Below are 10,099 nucleotides of genomic sequence, written 5' to 3'. Positions count from 1 at the left end.
CTCGTGAACACACCAAACTGACCGCTCAGTCTGTTGAGTGTGTCTTTCTTGGATACAGTGATGAGCATAAGGGCTATTGGTGTTGGGATCCTGTCGGTTGCCAAATGCGTATTTCTCGGGATGTGACCTTTGATGAATCTCGTCCTTTCTACCCACGTCCATCCTCGGCCTTTTTCACGGAGGACATATCTTTTCTTATGTTCCTGGATACACCTTCGTTTGTGCCCTGACTTCCTACTCGTCCCGCTGTAGATCCGGCGCCGTCCTCTCCTACAGTTTTTTCTCCTCCCTCATCGCACGACTCTCACCTTCATCACCGATATCTTCCCCTTCTCCACCTTCATCACCGATACATTCCGTGTCTCCACCTCCAGTGATTCCACCTCTTCCCTCCTTTCCTTTCCATTATACTCGCCGTTCATGTGTTATGGATGAGACTATTGAGGTGCCCTCTACTTTTGGTGTGTCATCTTACTTTTGGTGTGTCATCTTCCTCCTCTCATCCAACTTATGGTCTTCGTTCACGGCCTTCCCCACCCCCTGACCGATATTCTCCTTCTCGCTATGGTCTTTCGACCGTTCTTGAGCCAACTTCTTATCGACATGCTATTGTTCATCTTGAATGGCAGTGTGCGATGCCAGAGGAGATTGCCGCCCTTTGAGCGCACCGACACGTGGGATCTAGTTTCTCCCCCCCCCCCCATGTTCATCCCATCACTTGAAAGTGGGTTTATAAGATTAAGACTAGTCATTCACTTTCTGCTACTGTGTCTTTCTTGGTGGTTCTCTCATTTGCCTGGAAGACGAAGAAACAAATTGCAATTTCCTGTTTGAGTGCATAGGTTGAGTTGCGAGCTATGGCTCTTCTCACCGCAGAGATGACTTGGTTACACTGGTTACTTGAGGATTTTGGTGTTACTGTTACTACACCTACTACACCCTTGTCATATATTATAGGTGCTATCAGTATTGCACGGGACCCTGTGAAGCATGAGCTTACCAAGCATATTGGTGTTGATGCTTTCTTTGTGCGCGCTGGTGTGCAGGACCATGTTATTGCTCTTCAGTATGTGCCTTCCGAGTTATAGCTAGCGGATTTCTTCACGAAGGCATAGACTAGAGCACAACATGGATTTTACCTCTCCAAACTCAGTGTTGTGGATCCACCATGAGTTCGACGGGGGGTTGCATTCTGGCTTGTGGTCTCCCTTGTACATTTATATATGATGGCTTTTGCGATGGCTTTTGCCTCCTGATAATACTAAGTTGCATATTTCCTTACATATATATGGATAGAGGCACAACTCTGACACATTAGCCTCTTCCTCTAGTGGCGGAGCCAGGAATAAAGCAAACCCCGGGCCTAATTTTTTTTTCTCGGCAACATGGAAAAACTTTGGCCTTAAAACTAACTCATACAATTTCGAAAAAAACCTGATGTGAAAGCATACAGAGTAAAGTTTATTTTATCAATAAATCTACAATTTAAACTTGATGCTCAATAATCCAAGAAAATAGATAAAACCAGGACAGAAGTACAAATAGTAATATGGGAATACAAAAAAAGATACCAAGTCAATTGAATAGTTCGTCAGTGCATCCCATAACTTGATCGATGGTAGAAGAACCAACACCTTCAAGGCATTTTAAAATATATAATTTCGTAAAAAATCATAAACATCAATTGAAACAATTATCATTGAAACAAATCAAAATACTTACCACTTTGACGTGATAAAAGCCCTTCGCGAGACCTATATGATTGAAAACGATATAGAATATCATCATCATTAATACTTGGAATTCAACTTCAAGACACCCTTGTTGCGGGCACCTGTGAAAAAATATCTCTTCATCTTCCATTTCTACAACATAAATGGGATTTCAAATACACCAATTTGAGTTCAACAATACGTCAGTTTGAGTTCAACAACACACAGTACAATACTGAGATTGCAATCGGCTTTCCTTCTTCCTCCATGACTAAGTACACATTTTTTTCAATTAAATTTAGTTCAGTGCAGTTCATACACAGAGGTTACTATGTTAAATTGTAAAACACGGTACAAGTAGAAACTGCAAAGAATCAAAGAAATTTATCAAGGTTAGGCAGGGCAAGAGAAGAAAGGGACGGCGCGCCACAACGAACGGCGCACACAGGGGAAGTGCTGGGCCGCCCGGGAGGGACCAGGGTAGCAGGGGCCTGCCTAGAGAAGTGGACGGCGGTGGCCAGTGTATGCCGGACGGCGACGACGCCACGGCGACCGACGGACCAAGCAGGGAGGCGGGTAGGCGGTGGCTCGATCGCTGGAGACGGGCGAGTTAGGTCGTGCACTCATGTAGCCGGTTTGCGGTCGTGGGCTAATGGCTGGTACGTGTGTGTAGTCCGTGCATGCGCTGCTGCCTGGATCGCTCACTTCGGGCCTCCTTTCACTGGCTGTACCCCGGGCCCAAAACAAATTCTATATACATCAAGTTGGGTGAAATTCCCAGGCCCTGGTTGCCCGGGGCCCAGCTCCGCCCCTGTCTTCCTCCTACCTGTATAAGAATATACCTGTTACAGGATCCTTTTATTATTCTGACCCATGCCTCCTACCACTGCCGCCTGTGTTGGCGCCTTGTTTGTCGTAGCTGCAAGAGCCTGCTGTTTTATTGCATGCCTTCTGCTGTATCTTTTACCCCAGTGCATGTCCTCAACATTACCCTCCCTGTGAAATAGCTCGTCCTCTAGCTGGAATTCTTGAAAATTGCTCCCTAAACTCGGATTACATCCTCACAAGTGGGTTCATTTGTTGGGAGCACTTGCCAAGTCACGAGAATTTGTCACTTGTCGTGGCAAAGCGTGTAGCTTCAAAGATGCTGGTGTTGTAACTACTAGAGCATGGTTGATGCATGGGAGCACCGAAGTTGTCACTGGTTGCTCACCATCATAACACTTGAGGCCCACATGGAAGACTATGGATTTGTGTCCCTTCCGGAAGAGAAATCCTATAAGCAATATATCTGATCCCTTAAGCGATCTGAAGGGGCCATAGAATCGGGGTGTTAGCTTGAGTGGGTGTGCATTGCCAAGGTAGCTGTCATTGGTGTTGTAAATGCAGCCATTCCCACTTGCCTACCTTGAACTCAAATGTTGTGATGATGTTCATCATACCAATCCTTCATATGCTGTTGTGATGATGTTCATCATACCAATCCTTCATATGCAGGAGCGATGCATAGGACCTTGTCGGCATTGATGCACCTACAGCCTGATGTGGCAATACCGGCAATCACTTCAACAATGTAGGTAACTGCTGCGTGGAAACCTAGAAGAGTTGTCGGGATAGCAGAGGCACTAGACATCTTACTAAGGGGTGGGGAATTTGGCAACAGGCCATTGACGCATGATTGCTTCTCCGGGGTATTTACACGCTCATCAATGGGCAAGATTTCATTATGGATGGTCGTGAAACCCTCCTACAGTTGCTTGGTTATATAGCTTCTTGCAGTTCTGACTTCGCTTCCTGGTTCTGATACCAGATGTTGTAGCCTGGATTGACTTTGGAGAGATTGTAGGCGTAGTTCATCGGAGGTTGTGTCCTGTGGCGATTGGTAGGTGCCGTGATTGGCGCAAGTCTTGGCAGCAAAGTTGAGGATTCAGGGAATTAGAAGTCAGGAAAGCGCTGAGATAGAGAGCTTTCTTATTTCCTGCTTCTGATTACATAGGGACATCTATATACAACAGTTTTGCTAAAAAAAGCGCGCGCGCGCGCGCACACACACACACACACATATATATATAATAGTACTAGATTGCTAGCAATCTGAACTCAACTACACCTCCAATTCTGATACTACTAGCCTTTCCCTCATGTATCTATACAACTGTACATGCTGCAGCTTCGTACAGCAATTGACTCTGCCCCGCTCGTCCTACTCTGACTCTGCTGCCCATGTTAGCGCCATATTCTCTGACAACCTACTATCTTGCCACATGCCTTTTGCTGTATCTTTTACCCTGGTGCTCCTTCAAAACAAATTGTTTGAGTGTAAGCTATGGGTGTAATATTAAGACTAATACTTGTGTCTTTGGACTACTGACCTTGGCAGCACGGTTACTATTTCTTATCTCTTGAACACGCTGTACTTGGATTATGATGGTTTGCTTTTTCTCATGGCACAGGGAAGCAGAATGAGGCTTCACTCTCACAAAGACGAGGACAAGGTGTGTAGCGTTGCAATTATTTGCTACAGTTGATGCAAAATTGACTGTCGTGTAACTGCAACCAACATGTGGTAGCTTGGCGTCAAGTTTATACTTTTTCTCAGTTAGCTCCTGATCATGTTGTCCGGATCCATGCTATCAATAATTATGGTTTATATTTAGACAGTGTTTGGTTGTTGTCTATTGTGTGGTTTGCTGAAGTTGCAGGCTTGCAGCTCTGGCATCTGTTCAGTCTCTATGATATTTATGTTGTATACTATTACTCTGGAGTTCGGCAAAGTTGCACCTTTAGTCATTCAGCAATTGCATGTTTGTTTCGTTTTGAAATTTATGGTGTCATCCACTAGATGAATTGCATCATGGACATAGCTTTCAAGAATCGACTTGAGCCGGGATGGTTGGTCAAGGAAAACTGATTGGTTGGACTTTTGCATCCAACTGGCTTTTAAAAGCCATAATAAGCTAACCAAAGGGAGAAAATGAGAAGCAGAAGTTGCAAAAACTAAGCTTCCGCATACTATAAATTTCAAAAGAGGCGAGCCCCCAACTTCAGCAATGCATTTTTAGCTGTCCCCTTGACGTTGCATGGTATTTACCCACCTTTGCCACTAGCAATTCAAAAAATGATTCGTTCTATCCCCACCCAGTGATGTTCCTCCACGAGAGGAGGCCTTGTCCTCGCAAAAGAAAAAAAACTGCTCGATCCCCTCGACTCGAGCGATAGCTAGGGTTCCTATCCGGGGCCGCTGTAGGCACTGTTCCTCCACCGCCGCACGCCCAGCCACTGGCGCCGCCTACCGCGTCCGCCGCCCCGCTGCTACCTCCTTTCGCCTCTACTGCCCACCAGACCTCCTCCTTCCTCAAGTACATGCATGGACCATCGGACCAGCAAGGGCCGCTGCGCCTCCACCGATGCGTGCTCTGCCGCCGGTGCCGCCTCCAATTCATGTGAATTGATGTAAAATGGACTGCATAATGCATGTCAAATTGTTGAACCGTGGATGATTTTTTTCTTTGTTGGTAGTGACCCAATTCATGTGAATTAATGAACCGTGGATGGTTTTTGATATATTGGTACATATTGCTTGTCAAGTTGTTGTATATTGATGTAAACTAGACTGCATATTGTCGTATGTTGCTGTATAATGACTAGTTTGTTAATGAATACTTGTTGCATTTTGATGTACATTGAATGGTTGCTTGCGGCAGATTGCCATGTAATTGCTTGTTGGATCATATATATTGATAGCATGAACAATATTCATAGTAGGATCACTGCATTATGGTCAATTTGCATATAAGCATATTCACTCAGGCCTCTCAGCAAAATCTACAGTTTCACAGTCGTTTTAACCAAACAGCCTCCAGCTTCTCCACAACTGCTTTTTCACAACTGCTTCTCCACAACTGCTTTTTCACAACGGCTTTCAAGAATCTACAGCTCAACCAAACACGACCTGAGTATATAAGTATCGTGTTCGCTCCTTTGGCAGAGTTGAGGTTATTGAGGAGAATACAACAGTTCAACTATTGAAGGTGACCACATGATTTATGTCTGCACATAATATATAACTAACAAGTGAAGGATGATACACAAGTCGACACAGGACCTTTTTTTCCCACTCAGGTGATAAACCATTAGATCATGCCCGGAGGGACAGGATGAATGTGCATGTGATGCCTAGTTCTTCCACCAAGAAATATTCAAAAACACCCTTGATATATTCTTAAGGACAATGCTAACGCCCACACGTGTGATGGGAGCGAAACCCGCCACACGCCCTACAACACAGAGACTGCGCCATGTCACCGTATGCATGCATGCATTGGAAATCTTTTTGGATTTCCAGTTTTTAAAATGTTTTATCTCTTAAATAAAAAATCTGATTGAAGATCCTTCTTCACCATTAAATCCCTCGCGATGAGATCTTCGAAACTTGATCTTATATCAATATGTTTTGACGACTTTTTTTGGGTTAAAAGTTGCCATGTCTATTGCACATGAATTGCCATGGTGTTTACACTAAAGTTGCCATGATATATTTTAGCTATTTTCTTCTACATTTAAAAGTACATTTTGACATATTATAAAATAGGGAATTAAGAAACTAGACTTGCCATGAACCATAAACTAAAGTTGCCATGATACATGCACTTCAAATTACCATGGTTCATACAAAAAATAATTTTCATGGTCAAAGTACTGGAATTGCCATCATCAAAATACTAAAATTGCCACATGGCAACTTTAGTTTAAGCATTATGGTAGCTATAGTGTAAACGTCATGGCAACTTTTGGGGAAAAAATTCATCGAAACATATCAACATGGGTCTAGTTTTGAAGATCTCGTCGAGACGGATTTAGTGGTGAAAATGGATTCTTAATTGAATTTTTAATTAGGAGATAAAAACATGTTGTTGTGACGCGCGCGTCGCCACAGTGCAGTTGCGTGCGACACGATGGAGTTACGCGTTGCAAAAACTACCAACTGAGCGTGCCGATATTCTAGGTCGTCCGGCTTCCCAGTTAATTCCTGCGGCCATTATAACCTTAGGGCGTGTTTGGTTCCTTGGCTTGAATCTGCGTCGCACCCGCCATGCAAGTTTCTCAATGTTTGGTAGGCTGCACGTCTCACTGGGCCAGACCCGACTGATGCAAAATCGGGCTCTCAGCCAGGCTGAGCGGAAACGCAGGGATCGACCGTTTCCGCAAGCCAGGCCCGTGCCTGCACCCGCGAATGCAAAGTCGTCATATCCCCCCCCCCCCCCCGCTCTCGCTGCCGCTCTATCCTCTAGTGCGACGTGTTTGGGTCTCGCTGTCCCGCCGCCGCATCTCCCTTCACCGCCGCATGTCCTCGCTGGTGGCAAGGTACAACTCTCATCCCCCCTTCTCCGGTCCCAAGATCTGACCCCTCCCTTCCGTCCCTAGCTTTTGGCGACCTGCACGCCGTCGCTCACCGCCGACCGCCCGATCTGACTGTGAGAGCAAGCATGGGACTCCGGCGGTGCGTACAGGTGCGCGCGCGCACCTGCCGGGTGCTCGCGGCCGCTTGCACAATCTGGTTGTGAGAGCTGTCGCTTGCTCGATCCACGCATGTGAGCAAGCAAGGGATCTATGCGTTGTGCCCTTACTGGCGAGGAAGGCTTGGCCGTTGTAGATCATGTGGACCATGTGCTTGAGCAACTCGATGGCATGCTTGGTTTGGCCGCTGGCCTTGTACAGGCCTGATCTGGCTGTGAGGGCTGCCTATGGATTAGAGATGATTCTGCATATTTGTTCTGCTAACTCCACCAATAATTTGTGCATATCTTTTTATTTTGATTTGATCAGGATGAAGAAGAACAAGAGATCATCTAGCCAGAGGAAGAAGAACAAGAGAGAGAGAAGCTAGTTTTGTTTTGTATTCGTGCTGTTAGGATCAAGAGATCAGCTAGCTAGAATAGATGGACAGTAAAAGAAGTGTCTTCGGGGGGCTATATGTTCCTTGTATGTACGCTAAATATAGGATCTCATGAATGCTGACACTGGAATACACATAGAAGTACATGGATTTTCATTTGTTCCCCTATTTAGCTGCCTCTTTGATTGAAAGGATCTTCATACGAAATTTACAGATTCAAAATATTATGATTTCTTATCTGTGTTTTATCATGTTCTTTTACTTCAATCGGCAAAGATATCTGAACTGGAGTGCATATCGCCAAAACAATCTTCTAATTATTTTACATACATGTACAAGCATCTTGAATCAAATTCCACATCTATCATATTGTTTGATCTCATGCAGCCTACCAAACAACATCTTGGGTAAGCATGGCCCATATCATGTAAGTACACCAAACACACATCTCAACTCCTACTTGCATCAGCTCAACCAGGCCAACCTCAACCAAGCTCCTTCATGTGACACGGGCTGGATGCACCCAGGGAACCAAACACACCCTTAGTATCTTTAACCTTTCGATCACGCCCCACAACACAACAAGAACACCCACAACAACACATACGAAGAGACTTGCAAAGATAACCAATCATAAATAAAAGAATTCAGAGAAGATTCAAATATTATTCATAGATAGACTTGATCATAAACCCACAATTCATTGATCTCAACAAACACACCGCAAAAAGAAGATTACATCGAATAGATCTCCACGAGAGAGGGGGAGAACATTGTATTGAGATCCAAAAAAAGAGAGGAGAAGTCATCTAGCTACTAGCTATGGACCCGTAGGTCTGAAGTAAACTACTCACACTTCATCGGAGGGGCTTGGATGATGATGTAGAAGCCCTCCATGATCGATGACTCCTCCGGCGGAGCTCCAGAACAGGCGCCAAGATGGAATCTCGTGGATACAGAAAGTTGCGGCGGTGGAATTAGGTTTTTGGCTCCGTCCCCGATTGTTTGGGGGTACGTGGATATATATAGGAGGAAGAAGTACGTCGGTGGAGCTTCGAGGGGCCCACGAGGCAGGGGGGCGCCCCTACCCTCGTGACCACCTCGTGGCTTTCTGGACGGAGGGTCCAAGTCTCGTGGATCTTATCTGATGAGAAAATCACGTTTCCAAAGGTTTCATTCCGTTTGGACTCCGTTTGATATTCCTCTTCTTCGAAACCCTAAAACAGGCAAAAACAGCAATTCTAGGCTGGGCCTCCGGTTAATAGGTTAGTCCTTAAAATAATATAAAAGTGGATAATAAAGCCCAATAATGTCTAAAATAGTAGATAATATAGCATGGAGCAATCAAAAATTATAGATACGTTGGAGATGTATCAAGCATCCCCAAGCTTAATTCCTGCTCGTCCTCGAGTAGGTAAATGATAAAAACAGAATTTTTGATGCGGAGTGCTACTTGGCATAATTTCAATGTAAATCTTCTTAATTGTGGTATGAATATTCAGATTCGAAAGATTCAAGACAAAAGTTCATATTGATATAAAAATAATAATACTTCAAGCATACTAACAAAGCAATTATGTCTTCTCAAAATATCATGGCCAAAGAAAGTTATCCCTACAAAATCATATAGTCTGGCTATGCTCTATCTTCACCACACAAAGTATTTAAATCATGCACAACCCCGATGACAAGCCAAGCAATTGTTTCATACTTTTGACATTTTCAAAACTTTTTCGATCTTCACGCAATACATCAGCATGAGCCATGGATATAGCACTATAGGTGGAATAGAATGGTGGTTGTGGAGAAGACAAAAAGGGAGAAGATAGTCTCACATCAACTAGGCGTATCAACGGGCTATGGAGATGCCCATGAATGGATATCAATGTGAGTGAGTAGGGATTGCCATGCAACAGATGCACTAGAGCTATAAGTATATGAAAGCTCAAAAGAAACTAAGTGTGTGTGCATCCAACTCGCTTGCTCACGAAGACCTAGGGCATTTTGAGGAAGCCCATCATTGGAATATACAAGCCAAGTTCTATAATGAAAAATTCCCACAAGTATATGAAAGTGACATAATGAGAGACTCTCTATCATGAAGATCATGGTGCTACTTTGAAGCACAAGTGTGGTAAAAGGATAGTAACATTGTCCCTTCTCTCTTTTTCTCTCATATTTTTTTATTTGGGCCTTTCTCTTTTTTATGGCCTCTTTTTTTTATTTTTCGTCCGGAGTCTCATCCCGACTTGTGGGGGAAGCATAGTCTCCATCATCCTTTCCTCACTGGGACAATGCTCTAATAATGATGATCATCACACTTTAATTTACTTACAACTCGATTCTTAGAACAAAATATGACTCTATATGAATGCCTCCGGTGGTGTACCGGGATATGCAATGAATCAAGAGTGACATGTATGAAAGAATTATGAATGGTGGCTTTGCCACAAATACGATGTCAACTACATGATCATGCTAGTAATATGAC

Source organism: Triticum urartu, chromosome 6A (assembly GCF_056163025.1).
Source record: "Triticum urartu cultivar PI428250 chromosome 6A, HENAU_Tu73, whole genome shotgun sequence".
Taxonomy (NCBI): domain Eukaryota; kingdom Viridiplantae; phylum Streptophyta; class Magnoliopsida; order Poales; family Poaceae; genus Triticum; species Triticum urartu.
This window is presented reverse-complemented; position numbering follows the sequence as displayed.